Raw genomic sequence first — 23168 nt, forward strand, 5'->3', positions numbered from 1 at the left:
CCGACAGTCGCCGAGTCGCGCGGGCAGCGGCTGGCGGGTCTGGACCTCTGCGCTGCGTGGCAGAGATTCACTCGTCTAGCGCAGACTGTCACCTCCAAAAATCCTTCCAATTCCCGGCCGGTCTCTCTTTAGTGGAATTTTGCTAGGAGTTTCTCAGCAGGTCGAATCTAAGCGTATCCATGCGTCTCTCTGACCCCGTTGTTGAGGAGGTACTGAAAGCACTGCCTCCCCTCTCGCCGCCATGTTGGATCGCTCCCAGATATTACTCTTATTTGCCAGAGACTGTTTTCCTGATGTTTTGAGTGCTTTTGAAAAAAATTAATAGTCTTTATTTTTTACAGCAGTTTTAGGTTTACAAAAAAAATCGATTGGTAAGCTCCCAAGTGCCCTCCTCCCTCCACTATAATCATCTTATTATCACAGTGGTACATTTGTCTCAACTGGTAAACCTATAGTGACATGCCATTATAACCCAAGACCATAGTGTACGTTAGAGTTCATTCTTGATGTTGTGCATTCCATGGGTTTAGACAAATGAATAATGTCATATGTCCATTATAATATCATAGGAAATAGTAAAATTCACTACAAATCCTCTGGGTTACACTGATTCATCCTCCTTTCCCCCTCCACCTAGTAACCACTGATATTTTTAATATTTCCAAATTTTTCAGAATGTCATAAAGTTGGGATCATATAGTATGTAGCCTTTTCATACATATTTGTGTATGTGTGGTGCTGGAATTGAACCCAGGGCCTTGTGCATGTGAGGCAAGCACTCTACCAACTGAGCTATGTCCCCAGCCTATATGTAGCTTTTTCAGATTTTTGGCTTCTTTCACTTAGTGATATGCGTTTAAGTTTCTTCCATGTCTTCTCATGGCTTGATAGCTCATTTCTTTTTAGCATTGAATAATATCCCATTGTCTGGATATACCACAGTTTATTTGTCCATTCATCTACTGAAGGGCAGACATTTTGGCTGCTTCCAAATTATTGGCAATTATGAGTAAAGTGGCTATAAATATTTGTGTACAGATTTTTGTGAGTATGTGAATTTTTCAACTCAACAGGAATAAATAACTAGGAGCATGATTTCTATTAGTTTTTTGTTTGTTTCACAAAACTACCAAACTGGGCTGAGAGTGTGGCTCAGTGGTAGAGTACTTGCCTAGCATGTTTGAGACTCCGAGTTTGGTCCCCAGAGCAAAAAATAAATAAATATATAAACAAACAAACAAACAAATAAATAAATAAAGCTATCAAACTATTTTTCATGCAATGGCTGTACCATTTGCCATTCCTCCTGGCAATGAATAAGAGTTCCCACCATGTCAAATTCTCATTAGCGTTTGGTATTGTCAGTGTTTGTGATCTTTACAATTCTAATAGGTGTGTTGTTGGAATCTCACTGTTATTTTATATGCAATTCCCTAATGGCATGATATGGAGCCTTTTTCTTATGTTCATTTACCATCTCTATATCTTCTTTGGTGAGGCATCTGTTCAAATCTTTTACCTATCTTTTAACTGAGTTATTTCCTTAAAGAAATGTTTAGTTTTAAATAAGTGTTCTTTTTTTAAACATGTTTATTTTATTTTTATGTGGTGCTGAGGATCGAACCCAGTGCCCCATGCATGCCAGGCGAGCGCGCTACCACTTGAGCCACATCCCCAGCCCCAAATGTTCTTTTTTTAATATTTATTTTTTAGTTGTAGTTGGACACAATATATTTATTTTATTTATTTATTTTTATGTGGTTCTGAGGATTGAACCCAGGGCTTCACACGTGCTAGGCAAGCGCTCTACCTCTGAGCCACAACCCCATCCCTTAAGTAAATGTTCTTTTAAAATTTTTTTCTTAGTTGTAGATGGACACAATACCTTTACTTAATGTATTTATTTTTATGTGGTGCTAAGGATTGAACCAAGAGCCTCATATGTGCTAAGCAAGCACTCTACCACCAAGCTACAACCCCAGCTTAAGTTAATGTTCTTTTTAATGACTGGTTTTCAGAGAACCAAATGTGTGTGTGTGTGTGTGTGTGTTACTGGGGATTGAATCCAGGGGCACCCTACCACTGAACTACATCTCCAGCCTTTCTTTTTTAAATCCCGAGACTGGCCTCAAACTTGTGATCCTCCTGCTCAGCATCCCAAGTCGCCAGGGTTACAAATTCTCCCAAATGCATTAACTACAAGCCAGCCCACTGTCCCCAGAGATTTTTCTTAGACCTTGAATTTAGATTTCCCCCTTCCAACTTTCACAGATTTTTCATCTGTGGAATGGACCATGGAACTGCAGAGGACACCATAGGTGGACTTGCTTCAGGACCCAATTACTAACTAGAATTATGGCCTTTGCACATGACCCATTCTGCTGCTTGAGGGGACATTTGCAGCTCATGATGCTCAAGCACTTCTGACAAAGAAGCCATATAGTAGCAATATTATAGAAATCTGGGAAATAGAAGGTTGTTCAGAACAGCACTGAAACTCTAAGCAACAGCGACTTACTTACTCTCTTTGACTCAGAATAGCAAGGTTTGCCCAGAATTCTTCTACCCAGAGCTGGTGAGGAATATGTAGGGAAAAGTGGGAGATCTTCAATATGAAAAAAAAAGGGTGTAAAGAATCATAGAAAAGACCAAAGATAGGACTTAATCATTATGGGTGATGGGTATGATGAATCTGATTCCTTCATTGACTGATTAGGATTTGAAGTGAATAATGAGCTTGTTCCTGCTTCTCTGACCATAAAGTGTGGAGGATTCTATATTAACTTAAGAGCCCTATAGTTTTTTTTTTTAATCAGGATCTGATAACTTCATTAAAGAAAGGAGGTGGAGGAAGACCTGAATAAACTTTTCAAAAGAAAACAAATTGCCACCAATTATATTAAAAAAAATGTTTAGCACCACTAATCATTGGGGGAATGTAAATCAAACCTGCAATGATATTATCACCTCACCACAGTAAGAATGGCTGATAGCAATAAGACTAATCATAACAAGTACTGTACAGGATATGGGGAAAAGGGAACCCTTGCATACTGGTGGGAATGTAAATTAGTACAGTCATTGTGGGAAATAGTATGGAGATTTCTCAAAAAAAATTAAAAATAGATCTATCATATGGTCCAGCCATCCTGCAACTGGGTGTATATTCAAAGTGCCATGTTCATTGCAGCACTACTCACAATAGCCTACAAATGGAAACAACCTACATGTCCATCAGATGATGAATGGATAAAGAAAATGTGGTGCATATACTTAACTGAATACTATTTAGTTTTATAAGAGAATAAAATCAGCTAGGTATGGTGGTGCATGCTTTAATCCCAGTAGCTCAGGAGGCTGAGGCAGGAGAATTGCAAGTTCAAAGCCAGCCTCAGCAATGGCAAGGTGCTAAACAACACAGTAAGAACCTGTCTCTAAATAAAATACAAACAAAGGCTGGGGGATATAGCTCAGTGGTTAAGTGCTCCTGGGTTCAATCTCTGGTACCAAAATAATAATAATAATAATAATAATAATAATAATAATAATAATAATAATAATAAATTATTGCTTTAGTTCGAATCAAAGTGCCCCCTAAGACTTAAGTGTTAAAAGATTGATCACCAGCCTGCAGGCCTACTGGGAATTGGTGAAACTTTTAGGAGGTGGGGCATAATGGAAGAAACTTAGGTCATTGGGGGTATGGGATTTTGGCCCCTTCTTCTTTCATTGCTTCCCAACCACCATGAGGTCAGCAGGTTTCCTGTGTCATGCGCTTCCACCATGATGTGCTGCCTTACCCCAGACACAAAGCAACAGGGCCAAGCAACCATGGACTGAAACCTCTGAAACCATGAGCCAAAATGAACCTTTCCTCCTTATAAGTTGGTTATCCCAGGTATTTTGTCACAGCAATGGAATGTTGATTAACACAATAGTATTCTTGAAAAATGCCAGGAGACAGATTGGATTAAAAAACAAGACCAAACAATATGCTGTCTCCAAGAGACTCACCTCATAGGCAAAGACATCCACAGATGAAAGGATGGGAAAAAAAACATTACTCACAGGGATCGTGTAAACAAGCAGGGGTTTCTATCCTCATATCAGACAAAGTGGGCTTTATTCTAAAGTTAATCAGAAGGGACAAAGAAGGACAAATCATTCCCCTGCTTAAGGGAATGATACATCAACAAGACATAACAATTGTAAATATTTATGCCCCAAACAATGGAGCATCTATGTACATCAAATAAACCCTTCCCAATTTCGAGAATCAAATAGACCACAACACAATAATACTGGGTGACTTTAACATGCCTCTGTCACCAGTGGATAGATTCTTCAAACAAAAACTAAGAAGCCACAGAAGTAAAAATTACAATTGATAATTTAGACTTTACAGACATGTATAGAATATTTCATCCATCAATGACTAAATACGCTTTCTTCTTAGCAGCACACGGATCCTTCTCTAGCATAGATCATGTTATGTAAACTATCACATGTGTTGGCATACAATTGTAATAGTACCTCAATATATTTTTAGCATCTGTACGGTTATTTTGATAGCTCTGTTTCCACTGATATTAATTTTTGTGTTCTTGCTTTTTTCTTGATTAGACTTGTTTATTTTTTATAAAATTTTAGCTGTATTATTTTTTATCTATTTTATATATTTCTGCTCCTACTCTTATTTTTTCCTTCTTAAAACATAATTTGAAAATAATTTGATTGTTATTCTAGCTTCTTTCTGATACAAGCACATTAAGTTATAAATGTTCATCTGAGTACTGTTTCATCCCAGGGATCCTGATATTTTAAGCTTTATTATCACTTAGTTCAAAGCACTTTTTATTTACTTGTGCTTTCTTCCTTAACCTCTGAGATATTTATAAGTGTGCCATTTAATTTTGAAATAGTTGACATGTGGAGGTGGGGTTCTATATAACTTAAGGTGATTGATTTCTTTTTATAATTATTTTTTAGTTGTAGTTGGACACAATACCTTTATTTTATGTATTTATTTATATGTGGTGCCGAGGACTGAACCAGGGCCTTGCACATGCTAGGCAAGCGCTCTACTGCTGAGCTACAATCCCAATCCAAGGTGATTGATTTCTAATGTGATAAAACACGCAGGAAACACAGTCTGCAAATTTTCAAATTAAAAAAAAAGTGATGAAAATGTTTTTATATTGATTGTATTGGTTACATGCACGTTAAAACTGATCAAAAATTGCATACTTCAAATATGTGCATTTTATTGAACTTCAATTTTGCCTCGATAAAGTCATGGCGGGTGGAATGGCAGGAGAGTAGATGCAAAGTGTTCTCTCAACAAAAGGATAACTATGTGAGGTAATGCCTATGTTAATTGGCTGGCCTTGATCATTTGATAATCATGTATACTCAAAACATCATGTGGTACAAGGTAAAAACACAATATTATATGACAATTTAAAAAATAAAATAATAATAATCTAAAAAAGAGGAAAAAAAATCACCAAAGAAGGAGAAGTTGAAGGAAGGTGATAGGAAAAGAAGAAAAAAGATGACACTTTCAACAAAGATAAGAAATCAACAAAGCCTACATTTCCCCAAGCTGCCTTCATAGTTCTCAGTGCTGCTGAGGAGAAAGAATAACAAATGCTCTTGGGGCTTTGAGCCATAAAGAGATGTTTGCGAGAATTCAGAAAGAAAAATAGACCCAAGAAAACAAAGACTAGGAGAATAAGCCTATGGGAATTGAGGAACACCTCCCACCCTTTGCTTTCAACCTGCCTGTCTGCTTTTGACAATAATTGGCTTCAGGCAGCCACTGCCATGGTCTTTCTGACTGATTTGGGCTTGAAGCAGATGCTCAGTGAGTCTGGAAGGAAGGCTTTTCTGTGATGTGAATGATGAAAGAGATTCTCTTGGGGTAGGATTGGATCAGGAATTCAGAGTTGCATCCTGTAACCCCCGCAAAGGCCTGCCAGTGCCCCTGGAGAAGCACCTATCAGACATGGAGGCATGGATTGAGAAGCTGAGCAGCCACATTGGCTCTGAGGTGCATGGCCATCTTGCTTTGTGCCCTCCCTGCAGCAAGGATCCCCCAATCATTCTTGCTCAAGGATTCCCCCAGTCATTCTTACTTCATCTTTGTGAGCTGGGGAGTGAATCTTAAGGAGCCTCTACAGAAACTTAAAGAAGCCATCAGCAGGGCAATGCCAGAGCAGATGGCCACATACCAGGACAAATGCCAGGAACAGACACAGTAAAGATTGTGAAGATTCTAGAAGAAGATAAAGACATGGAGCAGAGGACTGTTCTGGTAAAAAAGAAGAAAAGGGGAGCAGAGGCCATGAAATTCCAATGGAATGATGGAATCAGGGGTGGGAGTGATCTGTCTAAGGGTAAAAATAAACCTGGAGTGCTGTGACTTAGAAGGAAACAAGATGAGGTCTGGGAGGATTGTGGGAAAGTTTATCTGGATGCTGAAATGCAAACTCTGACCCCAAGGAGCATCCCAGGTGTCTGCATAAGGGGAGTAGCCCGTGTCATGGATCCTTGACATTAATATAGACCATATTAGTCAGGGTTCCTCAGAGAGTCAGAACCAAGAGAATATGCGAGAGGGGATTTATTTAGGGAAGTTGGCTCATATGATCCAGGAGAAGGCCAGGAGGTCCCACATAAGCCATGTAAGCTGGAGAACCAGGGAATTTAATCTGGAAGCTTTAGAACCTGTGAAGCTCCCAGTGCAAAGCCAAAAGCCTGAGAACCCCATGAGTCATTGGTGCAAGTCTGATTCTAAAGGCCCCAAATCCTGGGTTTCCAATAATCAATGATGTTTAAGGGCAAGAAGAGGAGAAGGGGGTCCCATTTACACACACACACACACATACACATATATATATATATATATATATATATATATATATATAAAATACATGGACACAATATCTTTATTTTGTTGGTTTATTTTTTTGTGATGCTGAAGATCGATCCCAGTGCCTCACATGTGCGGGGCAAGCGCTCTACCACTGAACCACAACCCCAGTCCAAGAGGGTTCCATTTGGAAAGAGAAAGAGAGACAGAAACAGAGAAAGCAAGAGTCCCCTTACCTTTTAATTTCCCCTTCTTGCTTAGAGGATGGCTCTCCCCATTCAGTCCTCCAGCCCTGACTCCAAGCTTCTCTGAAAACACTCTCACGGACTCTGCACCAAAAAAGGCTTTACCAACCATCTAGGCATCCCTTGATCCAGTCAAATTGATACCCCAAATTAATCATCACACTGACCAGGAAGAAAGTAATAGCTCCTTCCAAAGTCATAGACTTGGCCTGGTAAAAAGGTTTTCATCCCATCAGACCCAATTGACAGGTTCACTGCTTTGCCTTTGTTAGGGAAGAAGTGTACACATTGGGACCTCCCTCAGGAGTGCTTCCTGACTACAAAGAGCTGTCCTGCTGGGTTCCCCTTGGCAAAAGCTTTCCAGAATAGCAGCTGTGTAAACTGCAGTGCCCATGTTTGCCACAGACATTTCATGGAGCCTGAGAGCCTGGACCCAGGTCAATTTTCTATGAATGTTTTCAATAGCACAAAAGCTTCACTCACCCATCAGCTCAGCTCCATTTGGCAACAACTTCCCAGACTCAATATCTTTCTCCTTCAATCTCAGGAAGCATTCCTCCTTGGCAGCCTTTTTGGGAGTGGGGGTATTTCAGTCTCCAATACCAGTTTTCATAAAAACCTAGCCTGATCCTCCACTTCTATGAGCCATTTAGCAAAACACTATTCATCTAACTCTTTTTTTTTTATTTTTAATGGTACTGGAGATAGAATCCAGGGGTTCTCTACCACTGAGCTACATCCCCACACCTTTTTATTTTTTGAGACAGAGTCTTATTAAGTTGATGAGGCTGGCCTCAAACTTACAACCCTTCTGCCTTAGCCTCCCAAGGCACTGGGATTACAAGCATGTGCCACTGCACCAGGCTTCAATCAAATCTCCAGGGCTGTCTTAGTCCATTTTCTGTTGCTATAACAGAATACCATACACTGGGTAGTTTATAAAGAAAAGGAGTTTATTTAGCTCATGGTTATGCAGGCTAGGAAGTCCAAAGGCATAACTAGCTACAAGGGTCTTTATATTACATCATAACATGGTACAAGGTGAACAGGTAGTAGAGAAAGCATAAGGGATAGACTCATTTGTAAAACAGCTTGCTTTCAGGTTGGGCACGGTGGCAGATGCCTGTAATCCCAGTGGCTCCACAGGCTGAGGCAAGAAGATTGCAAGTTCAAAGCCAGCCTCAGCAATTTAGCAAGGTACTAAGCCACTTAGTGAGACCCTGTCTCTAAATAAAATACAAAAAAAAAAAAAAAAAAGGCTGGGGATGTGGTTCAGTGGTTGAACGCTCCTGGGTTTTATGCCCAGTACTCAAACCAAACCAAACAAACAAAAAGCAGTTTTCTCTCTTGGTAACTAACCTGCTTCCGCAATGACAACAATAATTAATTCACAATGGCTCTGCCCTCAAGACCCAACCTCCTCTCATTAGGTTCCACCTCCCAACACTGCATTAAGGATCAAGTTTACCTCATGTGAATTTGGATGACACACCCAAACCAGAGCAAAGGTCAACTTACAAGTCTCTAGTTCTCAACATGGGGTTACTTCTAGCAGTTCTTCTTTTGAAGGAACAATTTGGAGGTCCACTTTCTCCCAGATGCACAGCCTCCATTCACAGGCCAGTCTACCATCAGAGAGGTCCTAAATCCATCAGAGAACAAAACTTCTGTTTCCTAGAAGCTGATCTTGGTGGTCCAAATGAAGATTCCAGTGTTGGGAGCCAGGAAAGAACAAAGTCAGAGTTTGTCCTTGAAGCCCACCATGATTAGCAGCCAAGTGATTTTCAAAAACGACACACCTGACACTTTTTGATGATCTCTGGGCTCCACAGCTGAGCTGGTGGAGGGACAGATATTAGGATGGACAGAATTCCAGGTTTGGGGTATGGAAGCATGTGTGTTTCAGAGTTCCAGTATTGGGGTACAACAGTTTGTACACCTACATTTTGAATCTGCCAAACACCTCAGCATTTGGTCAGGGTACTTCAGGGAGTCCCAAAGTCCAAGGGCTCCTTCTGACCATGAAAGGATCCATGGAATGGTCATGATATCCAGCCCATCCTCAGACTGTGTGTTCCACAGGATAAAAACCTGATCTCAAGCAATAACTGGGAGACCTAGCCTCATCTCTTTGAAATATATTAAGAACACCTAATGTATACTCATTGTGGGGGGGGACAATTTCTCTTCTGCACATGACAATGAAGCTCTTTTAGAGAAAAGACTTTTATAGATTCATCAATTGCGACACAATTGTGATAGGATTTTTAAAGGCACCTATTTTGGGCTTGGTTTTTGCCATTACCATTAACTGCACTGGATAGAAAGGGACCGATCATGGCCTGTCATATTCTAGGAAGACATAATTCCGGTGCATTTATGGTGAAGTGGAATTAGATAACTCACATCCATTTCAGTGCTTGAAGCACTTCTCAAAGCTCAAAGCACCTTTGTAAAAAGGCATGTCTGTTTTTGAGACAGAGCCAATTTTATTTAGTTGAGCTTTTTATAGTTACATTCTGTAAATCTATGACATTCTGACTTGAAGGTCATTTGGGCCTGGAAAACCAGATTTCTACTCCAGCCAGAGTTCTGGTTTTGTTTCTCCAGAGTGCATATGGGGGGACCCCAGAGCTCCAAAATTCTTGTTGGTCCAGTCTTGATCTCTTTATAGGCAGAGATTCTAAGAGGTTGCACATCCCAGATAGACACGCCAGTTTGCTTACTCTCAGAAGTCCCCCTAAGCAGTACTGAATAACAGGCTTCAGTGAAGAGTCTGTCATGTACAAACAGGCCTTGAAGTCCCAGGGCCCTCTGCACACTGGAATAATTAACTTAAGGTTCCATGCAGTTAGCCTGGAGGCTGGATCAGGAACAGATAGCTATCCTAGAATTTCTATGTCACCAACCTGTTTGCTAAATGCTTGACAAATGTCTTGACATTTATGCCTGTGAAATGTGTGCCACAAGGTATGTTTGAACTGTTTCTTCTAGCTAAGTTAATTAAAATATGTTAAGATACCATGTAAACAGTATCTGGATGAATTTTATAATTATGTGATTTATGCAAAATTCAGAATGGGATAGATTCTATAGAACAAATGACTTGTTTCCTTCCACAAATAAATTGTTAAGAAATAAATAAATAAAAAGAAGGAAAGGGAACCTATAAACTAAAACAACAACAACAAAACACCTTAAGATATATATTGACCAAATATGATGTGTGAAGCTTTGTTAGGATACTAACTTGTAGAAATCAACTATTTTTTAATAACGAGATAATAGGGGAAATTATAGTAATTATCAGATATTTGATGAATATAAGGAATTGTTTTTAGGTGTATAATAGTATTGTGGTTATAAAGAGAGGAAGAAGGAAGAATTTGACTGGCTTTTGTTCCCTGTTCCTGGGAAGTAAGTAAACACTGGAAATTTCCTAAGTGATAGGAGTGTCTTTGTTATTCCTGGTGAGTCCCTTACATTCCACCTGATAGTTTAACAGATGGCTAACCACTCCAGAAAGACCAACCATATGATTAGAAAGTTGGGGCTATGAAGCTGGGTGCAGTGGTGCACACCTATAATCCGAGTGATTCCGGAGGCTGAGGCCAGCCTCAGCAATTTAGCAAAGGCCTAAGTGACTTAGTGAAAACCTGTCTCAAAATAAAAAATCAAAAGAGCTGGAGATGCAGCTCAGTAGTAAAGGGCCCCTGGCTTAAATCTCCAGCAGCAAAAAAAAAGTCGAGGCTATGAGCCACATGATATCAGCCTGATTTCTGGGAACAGAGGGAGGCTGTAGATTAAGTTCAACATCACTTGGGCAATAATTCCATCATTTGTGCCTAGATACTGAAACACCAAATAAAAACTCTGAACACTAAAGTTCATGTGAGCTTCCTGGGTTGGAAGTACTCTTTTCAAATGTTGCCAAATATCCATGCCAGGAGGGTAACATATCCCTGAGAACACTGAAGCTTCATATTTGGAAACTTCCCAGTTCAAGATTCTGCCCCATGTGTCTCTTGAGCTAATTTGCAGCTTTGCCTGTAATAAATATGGCTGTGAGTACATTAGGTTTAAGTGAAGTCTGGGAGTCTTTCTAGCAAATTATCAAACTGAGAGTTGTTTTTTCCCCCTTGAATTTGCAGTTGGTGTAAGAAATCTTGGTCAGATTTGGAGAATTATGCCCTTAACCTTAAGTTTAGCTAATTCTAGGTAGGAAAAAAGTCCTGATGTTAAAGATACATAGAGATCCTGGCCTGGCAGTGCACACCTGTAATCCAAGCTACTCAAGTGGCTGAGATAGGAAGATTGTAAGTTCAAGGCCAGCCTAGGCAACTTAGTAAGACTCTGCCTCAAATTTCAAAAATATATACAGAAGCATTCACAGATGAACTAGAATGTGTTTCATTTGCTGCAAATGAACTAGGGAGTCAGGAAAAGGGAGTTGGGACACAAAATGGCCATTTGGAATCACAGAAGACAGGTGCTGGGATCACAGGGGCTCTTGCAACAATTGTGTCTGCTTTTGTATATGCTTTAAGATTGCCAAAATGAAAATAACATAGTGATCCATGTAGAAAAATTATGGATTCCTACTTTATACCATGCAGTAGTCAGAATTCTAAGATGGCCCCCACAATTCTAGATCCATGGTAGACACACAGCTTCTCCCAGTTATTCACTCAAACACTAAATTAGGTGGTGTTGTGAAGGAGTTTTACAGATATGATTAAGTTTCTAAATCAGTTGATCTTAACATGGCAAGATATCCTGGGTGGGCCTAATCTCATCAGGTGAGTCCTTAAAAGGGCTGGGACTTTTACCGAAGGAGAGATTCACAGCCAGAAAGATTTTTTTTTTCCTGGTATTAGGAATTGAACTCAGGGATGCTCTACAATTGAACTACATCTCCAGCCCTTTTTAGTTTTTATTTTGAGGCAGGGTGTCACTAAATTGCTGAGGCTGGCCTTGAATTTGTGATCCTCCTATCTTAGCCTCCTGAGTAGCTGGGATTATAGACATGCTCCTCTGTACCTTGCACATAGAAAGATTTAAAGCATGACAGGGATTCAACCCAAGGCAGGTTCTTTGTTGCTGACTATGAAGACTGAAGGGGGCCTACAGCAAGGTATGGAGATGGACTCTAGGAACAGAGAGCAGCCTCTGGTCAACAGCTGGTATCAAAAATGGGACTTTAGACCTAGCACTGATGGACCTAAACACTACATAATCATGTTAGCATGGACATGGACTTCTAACTTTTAGATAAGCATATAGATAACCAACAACTTGATTTCAACTTTGTGACCTCCTCAGAGAACTTAGATATGTATGCCAGATTTCTGACCTAAGGAAAACTGAATTGATAAATTTTTGCTGTCTTATTAGGTGTGGTGGTGCACACCTGTAATCCCAGGAACTAGGGAGGATTGCAAGTTTGAGACCAGCCTAGGCAATTCAGTGAGACCCTGACTCAAGGTAAAAAAATAAAATAAAAAGGCTGGGGATGTAGCTCAGTGGCCAAGGGCCCCAGGGTTCAATCCCTAGTTGCGAAATTTAAAATTATTTTATCTTAAGATGCTAAGTGTGTGTAATTTATTACTTAGTGATAGAGAACTAACACACAAGCAAGAAAAATAAATTTCAGTTATGAGAAACAAAGCTTTACCAATTTGTGAACTAAATTTAGAAAATAATATCATGATTGTGGCCAAGGGAATGATTTCTCAAAATACAAGAGGCACAAATCTTAAAGGAAAAGGTCAGTAAATTCACCTATACGGAAATCACATACTTCTGGAGTATAAAATGTACAAAAAAATCAGGCTGAGGCTGTAGCTCAGTGGCAGAGCGCTTGCCTAGCATGTGTAAGACACTGGGCTTGATCCTTAGCACCACATAAAAATAAATAAAATAAAGGCATGCTGTCCATCTACAACTACAAAAACAAACAAACAAACAAAAAAACCTTTAAAAAACAAGTACAAAAAAAAATCAAAGTGAAAAGAAAATGTATGGACTATAAAAATGCTATTTGCTACTACTTACAAAGAATATTTTAAAGAAGCTCCTAGAAATCAGTGGGGGGGGTGGAATAAGTGAATTAGAATATGAATTGGTAACTCACAGAAAGGAAGCTGGAAAGCCAACAAATATACAAAAAATTGTCCAATATGACTACTCACCAGAGAAATGCTAATTAAAATAGTAATGAAGGACGTTTATTCTCATTGGACAGAAAGGAATAAAAGTTCAGATAGTATGGAATTTTGGTGAAAATGTAGAGTCATAAACATTTTTGTGCCCTGCTGATGAGAGTATAAATTGATATAGGCATTTTGAAAAGCAATATAATAATATTTTGCAAGATGAAAAGTTATACATCCTTTGCTCCAGCAATTCTATTCATGGGTATATGGGTATATATTCTAGAAAAAAAAATCTTCACCATGGGTTCAGGGAAACATACACAAGTTGTGATTGCAACATGATTTGTAATATTGAAAAACTGTGAACCACCTCAATATTCATCAACAGGAGAAGGAAGTTAATTACGTTTTCAGTTTCTTTTCATTTCTCAGAAACTGAAATGAAAAGAATGCTCCTTTAATCTTCATGATCAACCCATCTGCAAATCTGTGAGTGAACCACCCCAATTGGAAATGAACTGCTCATTTCACCAGCTCTAAGAGTTACCTGTCATTCTCTCAATTGTCATCATCCACAGAAAAATATTTTCATTGACCGTGATCTTCAAAGAAGGCCTCTGAGCCAAAGGGATCAAAAGTGCCCAATATATTGGGAAATGCACTTCCATCCAAGGATGAAATAAATGGCATGCTCAAGTAAGCTGGAAATTGCTGAGCTAAAAGAGAATATGGATAATCCAAGTGAGGCAAATGGATGCTTCTAAACCACAGAAAAAGAAATCTTCTTTTAAAAGGTACCCCATAGTCCACATAAGAATTGACTCCATTTAATGAAGCTGAGCATAAGCCAAGTTTAGTCTCTAAAAGTCAATCTGTAGACAGCTCCAAATATTAGGTATCATGTTCTGTCATTTTTTTGGAGGGAGGGGAGCGGTTACCAGGGATTGACCACTGAGCCACATCCCCAGCCCTATTTTGTCTTTTATTTAGAGATAGGGTCTCACTGAGTTGCTTAGCGCCTCGCCATTGCTGAGGATGGCTTTGAACTCACGATTCTCCTGTCTCAGCTTTCTGAGCCACTGAGAGTATAGGCATGTACCACCATGCCGGGCATATTCTGTCTTCTAAAACAATCCTATTTTTTAACTTGCCTCAAAACTTTACTGTTTTCATTTTGGTTTTATTGACACTTTCTTATCCCAGATGGGAAATGTCTGAATAAGATATGCATGAGATACCCCCAAAAGTCGACTGTGTCTGGACTTAGCAAAAGTAAAGAAAATGGAGAAAAGAAGTTGTGTGTGTGCTTTATCTGTTTCTGACAAACTTGCTTTTAAAGGGTTATCTAGATCCATTCTAGATCCAATATTGTATTTTATTTACATTGAGTATTTATCAGGGAGTACACATTGGAAGCAGGTATACATTGTATTATTATTTATAATTATATTTCTTTGATAGTATCTAACACCTTTTATTACAGTAATTGACTAAATGGAACTAGCCAAGATATATTTTCCCATTTTCATTGATAAATAGTTACAATGGCATGGTATATAAAAATTTCAAATAATATATTTTCCTAAGGGTGGGGGTGTACCTCAGAAATAGAGCAAATGTATAGTAGGAAAGTATAGTACCGTAGCATGTATGAAGACCTGGGTTCAATACCCCACTACAAAAACAAAAAACCAAACATTTTTTTCTTAAAATATTCTAATTGTAGGCTTTTGTATGAGTTGCTACAAAATGTGAGTTTGATTAATGATTTTATGAGCAATCATCACGTAATTTTCAGATTTATCACTTTAAATTAAATGAAAATTCTTTATGGCAGAAGGTTTGCATGAATATGAACGTGTTGATTTTTGTTCTCATTTGCTCAATTTGAACCTTGCCATATTGTGACTTGCGAAGCCACTTTCTCTATTAATCATCTAAAAATGAGTTCAAAGTGCTTTTTCATTTACATAAGTGTGGAAAATCAAAAAGGCAATTGCTTTGGGGCATAGTGGTGCATTCCTGTAATCCCAGCAACTTGGGAGACCCATGCAGGAAGATGGTAAGTTCAAGTCCAGCGTGGGCAACTTAGCAAGATTCTGTCTCCAAATAAAAAATAAAAAGGGCTGAGGATATAGCTCAGTGGTTGAGTGCCCCCAGCTTCAATCTTCAGTACGACCCCTCGACACACACCCCTTAATTGTTAAGTCAAAGTACTGAGCAAAGACTCTAGACTTTTTCAGTTCCAACCCTGTGACCCTTAACATGATGATCATTTTATCAGACCAAGGAAGGTTCTACTACAGAGCTCAGGATACTAAAATGTCTATGTATACTAAACTGATGAAAGATTAAAATAATAGATAAAACCCTTTGTGTGATATTCAGGGAGGAAGTAGGCAAGATCATATCCTTAAAAAGTCAGTGAGGGAACAGGTCAGGGTTACATGGTAGCCACTCTTTCTGGACCAGAACCCAGCTTAAATGAAGTATGACCTCTCCTTTCTCCATCATGTGGTCAGGATGTTGGCTGTCCCTCTAATCCCCCCTGGCAACCTCCACATAGGACTCCATGTTGATTTCTACTCTCCTGAAATACTTTAATTGAGCCAAGGCATCAGAAGCAATCTGAATTTTCTAAAGTAGATATAGGTAGGGATTACATGGTGCCCTACAGAACAAGCTCCATCTCTCTTGCTGTTTCTCTCTTCCATACCCCATTTACTCATCTAATCACAAGAGTGTCTTTTTTGGGCTGGGAATATAGCTCAGTTGGTAGAGTGCTTGCCTTGCATGCACAAGGCACTGGGTTCAATCCCCAGCACCACAAAAAAAAAAAAAAAAAAAAAGGATGTCTCTTCTTAACCTTCCCAGCAGGACTCTGTCCCCACCTGTCTTTTGTTTCTCTTGTTTTCAGCTCCCTGATATTGCCCTGTCCTTATTATCTCAGCTGATTCTTACATAAAACAGTATACTCTTCTCCCAAGTTCAAACTTACCCCCTATCACCTGCTCAGCAAGTGAAGGATCCTCCAACTTGTGTGACTCAGGATCCTTAAGGATCTCTGAAGGGTTATTGGTAGCAACAGCTAACCAAAGGGTTTCTGTTCTCTCTGATCTACCTACCTATCCTGGCTACCTCAAAGGATTCAGAGATAATTCAGTTGTCCTTCAGTATCTAAGGGGGATTTGTTCCAGGACCTATGAGGGCATCTAAATCTGCAGATGCTCGAGTCCCTCATATGAAATGGAGTCATATTTGCATATAACCCACTTTAAGTCTTCTCTAGATTATTTATAATTCCTGATACAATATAAATGCTATATAAATAGTAATTATGCTGTATTTGACAGGGGGATAATGACAAGAAAATTAGTTTATATGTTTGGTACAGATTTAATATTTTTTCCTTGAATAGTTTCAAACTGAGGTTGGTTGAATTCAAGGATGCAGAACCCACAGATGTGGAGGAGAGTTAATTGTAGATTTGAAAAAAAATGTTAGGCCATAAAGTGCTATCTACTTATTCTCAATAACTATTTATTGCAACATCCACAGTTTACAAGGGATACAGCTGAAGGCTAGAGAGGTTAAATAACTTGCAAAGGCATTAGTGGTAAAGATCAGCTTTATTCCTGGTCTCTAGTTCACCATTCTGCAATCCCTTCCACTTATTTGAAAATTTGAGTAAGTCATAAATTCTCGAAGGCCCCACTTTCCCACTCTCCACTGATTTGGGATTAAATGTGATCTTTCCCCTGGGGCTTTCCATCACATTCACATGGGCATGCAATCATTCATGGATCCCATAGTTAAAGAAATGGAAAAGAGACACTCTTGTACTAATTCATTCATTCAACAGATATTTATGGATCAACTACTTAGTTGCAGGAGCTATTCTGAACTCTGAGGATGTAGCAATAAACAAAATAGAAAAATTAGGTCCTATTGGAACTTGCATTCTAGTGGGGAAAAGACATGGTAAGCAAATACATAAAATATTTAGCTTTGAATGTAGTAGAAAATGGTGTGGAGAAGTTGTGGTTGTGGCTCAGTGGTAGAGCACTTGCCCAGCATGCATGAGGCACTGGGTTTGATCCTCAGCACCACATAAAAAATAAATAAAGTTATTGTGTCCACCTACAGCAAAAATATTTTTTAAATGTGTGGAGAAAAATAAACCAGGGAAGAGGAGTAAAGGAGTGTTGGGAGGAGAGAGGGAAGAGGTTGCAATTTTAATAGGATTGTAAGAAAAATCTCCCCTGAAAGACATGAAGGATCAAATCATGTGGCTATGGGAATTATTATAGACCTGGCAGAAGAAACAGCCAGTGCAAAGGCTCTGCACAAGAGGCAGAGCTGGTCTGTTTGAGGAGCCTGTGTATTAGGAGCACAATGAACAGGGTAGAACAGCAGACGAGAGAGAGATGTACCAGGAATATCATCATGTAAGCCTTAGGGGCCATAGTAAAGACTTGGGCTCTTTTAATTTTAATTTTATTCTTTGTAGTACTAGGGATTGAACCCAAGGCCTTACACATACTAGGCAAATGTTCTATTGATGAGATATACCCCAGCCCTTTCTATTTTATTTTGAGATAGGGTCTTGCTAAGTTGCCCAGGACACCCTCAAATTGCTCATCTCCTGCCTCAGTCTCCCAATTAGCTGCAAAATATAGGCACCCAGTTTGACTTTAGCTTTTTTTCCTGAATGGGGTGGCAGTCTTGAGCTAAGGGACTTGAGCTAAGGAGTGACTCCTGTCTTCACATTTCTCCTATTATCTTCCTCCTCCAGCACCACCCATTCTAAGTTTCAGGATAAGGACCTGGTGTCACCTAGGTCTCCGTGACTGCTTCCCCTTTCACAGCATATCTGTGCTTTAAGTCTGTGTTTTATGATGGTAGAAGGGGGAGAAGCTTAATTACAGAATGTTTGAGAACCTGAGAATATGGGAGAGGTATTTTCCAAGAGTTTTGTGGGTTGCTTAAGGTCTCTTTGCAGAACAGAAAGAAAAAATACTAGAAGCTATGAGGTAAAAAGAGGGAGCTGACCCAGGAGGCTCTGAGGATGTTAAGAAACAGGGAAACCCAGTGAAAAGACCAAAGAATTAATATCTAAAATGTGTTTATCACTGTCCCATCCATTCAGTATTTCAGGGCCTCAGGCAGGACAGATGGTGTTAGTCCTGTTGGGCGAGGAAGAAACAGGCACAGAAAGATTCTGTGATTTTCTACTAGCACACAAGTCTGGACAGAAGTGGCACTGAAATACAAGTAGAGACTCCTAAGCCTTGTGCTCCCAATGCACTCTGTAAGTGCATAGGACTAGAAGATTTTGAAAGGGAAAGTGAAGGCAGCCATCTTTGAAAGGAAAGATGGGGCCTTGTGTTCTCACACACAAATTTCTTTCTAATATGACTTGGCAAGAACAAAGTGTTGAGAGTGGTATATGCTCTCAACTGTAGGGCAGATCCCTTGCTCTTCTTTGCATGACTCATTCAGCATGTGCTTACAAGAAATTCCTCCTGAGTTCTGGAAATTATATTTACCCCATAATCTGTGGTCTACAGGCAGGAGTTATTCGCTTATGGGAATGAGCCCTGAGCACCTTTCTTAATGGAAGCTATGGGGATGATTTCCCACCAGAGGAGGAGCAAGTTGGCTGGTCCAGGGTGGCTTTAGACTAGATGCAGTTGATGTTGGAACCTGAACCCTGGAGCCTGGGCCCGTTGTTCCTAATTATCCTTCCTAGCAGGTTCAACTTCTCAAAATCCCTCTTATACTGAGACTCCTATCTTCTACACACTCCCTTATTTCCTCCCAAGACTTGGAAGTTGGAAAGCAAAGAGAATTAGAGGAGAAGCTGTTGCTTGAGAAACTGAGTTTCTGATGTTTGGTAAAATCACTCCCTCTTCCCAGTAAGCCAGGACTCCTTGACATGGTGTCCCTGTTTCTTTTCCCTCCACTAGCCACTTTTAGGCTTCTCATGTTTTATTTTCTGTAGAGGTATAATAAAAAGGTATCTTTCTGCTATTTTATCACCATTGTACATTTAGTTACCATTTTTTTTGAGAATCTGCTATTACATGTCAAGAACTACATTAAGTATGTATAGTAAGTATATATTTATCAAAAACTGTGAAGAGTTGAGATTTTGCCCTACATCCAAGCTAATTTCCTGAATTCCAATAGAAGACACAAAGTTCCTGAGTCAGAAACAAAGAACAGTTCACAACAACACCAGTAACCAAAACTTCATTTGTTTGTTTTCCAAATTCCAATTTCCAAGAGGAGATGTAAGAAGCACAAGTGAAGCCTATTCACATGGTGGCTTGTATTACAGAAGAGAAGCTCCAAGCTTAAGGAACCCGAATCTTTTATAATGGGCAGTAAGTGTACCCAACCTCTGCCCCCAGAAAGAAACATTGCTACACCAGACAGCAAACAAATGGGCTCTCTGCTCTGGACAGAGACACTACCTCTACTTTCCATGATTTTCTTTGTATAAAGCATCCTTGAAAAGACAGTCTGGAATAAAAGCTCTATTTTTTTTTGTGAGATTTAGCTCATAAGACCTACAGATATACAAGAGACCACAGAGAATCATCTCCTAACACTGTTTTCCCCACATCAGTGGAAATAGGCATTGTTTTGCCATTTTTTTAGATTAGAAAAATGAGGCTCAGAAAGCTAATGTGTCTAGGATTCTACAATTTAGGAGGCAAGGTTTAGGTGAGTCTAGAACCTGGGCTGCATACTTAAGGACCTAGAGCTGATGACTGTAAGGCATTCAGTGTCACAGGACACAGCCTTGTCTCTGAAAAATTTACAACTGGGGAATTGAAACATGCCTTCCACATTTCTGAGAAGTGTGGTGAGCCAGGGTGGGAGCCTGAACTAACCTCTAACAAAGACTATCCAGCAGAATAGGCCTCCTCCAATAATATTTCTCTCTCACACATGAACAAATTTCTAGCAGATAGAATTTCTTATAAATTGTTCTCCCTTTGCTTGCTTGCTAGAAATCAACAAAATAGAGTCAATCCTCTGTATCTGTGGGTTCCAAATATGAGAATTCAATCAACTGCGGATTGAAAATACTTGAAAAAAATGTGTTTATACTGGAAATGTACTATCTTCTTGTTATTATTCCCTAAACAACACAGCTACTATTTGTGTACTGTTTACACTATATTAGGTATTATATGTAATCTAGAGATGATTTAAAGTATATGGGAGGATGTGCTTAGATTCTATGCAAATACTTTGCTCTTTATATAATGGACTAAGGGACTTGAGCATTTGGGGATTTTGGTACCTGTTGGGAGTCCTGGAACCAATCCCCCAATGGATATCCAGGGACAAATGTAAAGGAATGCATAAATCAAATGTTAAGAGAAAGCAGTTGTCTTTTTTTTTTTTTTTTTTTTTTTTTGGTGGTGGTGCTGGGGATGGAACCCAAGGCCTTGTGCATGATAAGGCAAGTTTTCTACCACTGAGCTAAGCTACACTCCCACTCCCCAGTTCTTTTTTTTTTTTTTTTTCAGAGACATGTTTGCTCCTGGCTGTGATTTTTTTTTAAGGTACTGGAAATTGAATCCAGGGATGCTCTATCACTGAACTATATCCTCAGTCACTTTTTATTTTGAAATAGCGTCTCGCTAAATTGCACACGCTGGCCTCAAATTTGCAATCCTTCTACCTTAGCCTCCCAATCACTGGGATTGCAGGTGTTCAACAGTGTGCTCAGCTGGCTATGCTTTTAAAATTATGACTTAGAATATACTTGAATTTTGGGTTAGTGTAATCATTCCAGGTTGCTGTAATTAAATATTCCTTATTTCGTGTCTTTCCACAAAAAGCAGCCTGATTATAGGGATTCCTTTGTCTCATCCAGCCACAGAATCTCTCATGGGAGCTCAAGTTAGAATGTGACTTGTCACATTTGGGGGTTTGAGAAACAAGAAGTGAATCTGTTTGGCTGAGGCAGAGCAGCTGTGGAGACGGGAAGAGGATGACTAGACAGACAGGTATGAAATGGGGAACAGGCCCCAGGAGGCCTTAAATGCCAGGGAAGATTGTATTCTGAGCAAACAGACAACCAATGAACAATGGGGGCTGGGAATGACTTGATAAAAGCAATGTATTAGGAAGCTGCTCTTAACACAACAGCAGCCATGATGGGAATGGATTCCAGTGAAGAGTGCCTAGATACTGTGCTTCTCCATCCTCATTGCATGTTATAATCTCCCAAAAAGCTTTTAATAATTCTGATGCCCCTGCTCTACTCCAGGCCAATCACATTGATATCTCTGGGAGTGGCGGCCTTTTCCAAAGCCCTCCAGATAAATGATTGTTAATGTGTATGGGGTTCTTTTTGGGCTGAAGAAAATATTCTGGAATTAGATGATAGCAATGGTTGAGGAACTTTGTGAAAAACTGCTCAGTTGTACACTTTAAAAGGGTGAATTTTATGCTATGTAAATTATATCTCAAAGAAGGGGTGGGGGAGAGAAGGGTCACCTGTGAGGAACAGTATAGAGGAAAACTGGCCAGCAATCTACCATTTAATATCTGATTGGTTATGAATGAAGAGGAAAAGAAAAAAAGGAAGGTAAAGATTTAAGTCAATGTTTTGAGCCTCAGTAACTGGAGAAATGCAGATTTGGTAGGGGAAGGGGAAAACAGCTAGAGGTGTTGGTTACTAGCTACTGCAAAGAATTTCAGATGTTCAGCAGGCAACTGCATGTTGAAATAAAAGCTATACACAGTGACCATGAGATGGGAAGCAGGATATACAGCAACAATGAAGACCAGATGGTTCCTTAGAGACCATTTCTTATCCTGTTTGCCACTTACAGCTGTGTAAGTTCCAACAAGCTGCTTCACCTCTCTGAACCTGTTTTCATATCTGTGAAATGTGGTTAATAATACCTGCCCTGCTTATCTCATAAAGTTGTTGTATGAATGAAATGAACACTAAAAGCTTGGAAAACTAGCCAGGCATGGTAGTGCACATGTATAATCCCAGTGGCTCAGAAGGCTGAGGCAGGAGGATCTCGAGTTCAAAGCCAGCCTCAGCAATTTACTGAGGCCCTCAGCAACTTAGTGAAACCCTGTCTCAGACTTTAAAAATATATAATGGGTTGGGTATGTGACTCAGTGGTTAAGCACCCCTGGGTTCAATCTCTGGTACAGAAAAAAAAAACAGAGTTTGGAAAACAATAAAGTGTAACAGAATTGTAAGGTATAGGGCATACACAGTCACATGATTTTCAATAAAGACACAAAAATAGTTCAATATGGGGGAGTCTTGTCACTAAATGGGGATGGAAAAACTGGATATACATATGAAACAAATATTAATCTTGACCATCTATCCCATACCATGTAAACATAAAATGTGGGTTCTTTCACATGTCACTACTTGTGGAAACATTAAATGTTCTTCACTGAGTAAAACTGTTTACCATTGAGTCCAGCGCAGTGGCACACACCTGAAATCCCAGCAGCTAGAGAGGCTGAGGCAGGAGGATTGCAAGTTCAAAGCCAGCCTCAGTAATGACGAGGTGCTAAGCAACTCAGTGAGACCCTGTCTTTAAATAAAATACAAAATAGGGCTGGGGATGTGGCTTAGTGGTTGAGTGCCCCTGAGTTCAATCCCTAGTACCAAAAAAAAAAAATGTTGAATGGTGTTAATGCTATGAATTGGTTTTGCTGAGCTAAGGCAACTGTAAATCTTTGGCTCTATAAATCTCTGCAATTACTATCATTGTCTTACATTGTCAACAAGGGATATTAAGTATTTCTTTATCTCTTTATGGTGATGCTGGGAATATGAACTCAGGGCCTCATGCATGCTAGGCAAGCACTCTACCACTGAGCTACACCCCC

General features: G+C 39.5%; 1 non-coding gene and 1 pseudogene across 1 annotated transcript; one reads left to right on the forward strand and one right to left on the reverse strand.

Moving 5' to 3' along the window:
* Positions 1–5295: 5295 nt before the first annotated feature.
* Positions 5296–6169, forward strand: LOC125614094 (annotated as a pseudogene).
* Positions 6170–23095: 16926 nt separating this feature from the next.
* Positions 23096–23168, reverse strand: Trnaa-agc. Its single transcript has one exon. It is a non-coding gene; the product is annotated as a tRNA-Ala (tRNA).

The sequence above is a fragment of the Marmota marmota genome, unplaced genomic scaffold (assembly GCF_001458135.2).
Source record: "Marmota marmota marmota unplaced genomic scaffold, marMar, whole genome shotgun sequence".
Lineage (NCBI taxonomy): Eukaryota > Metazoa > Chordata > Mammalia > Rodentia > Sciuridae > Marmota > Marmota marmota.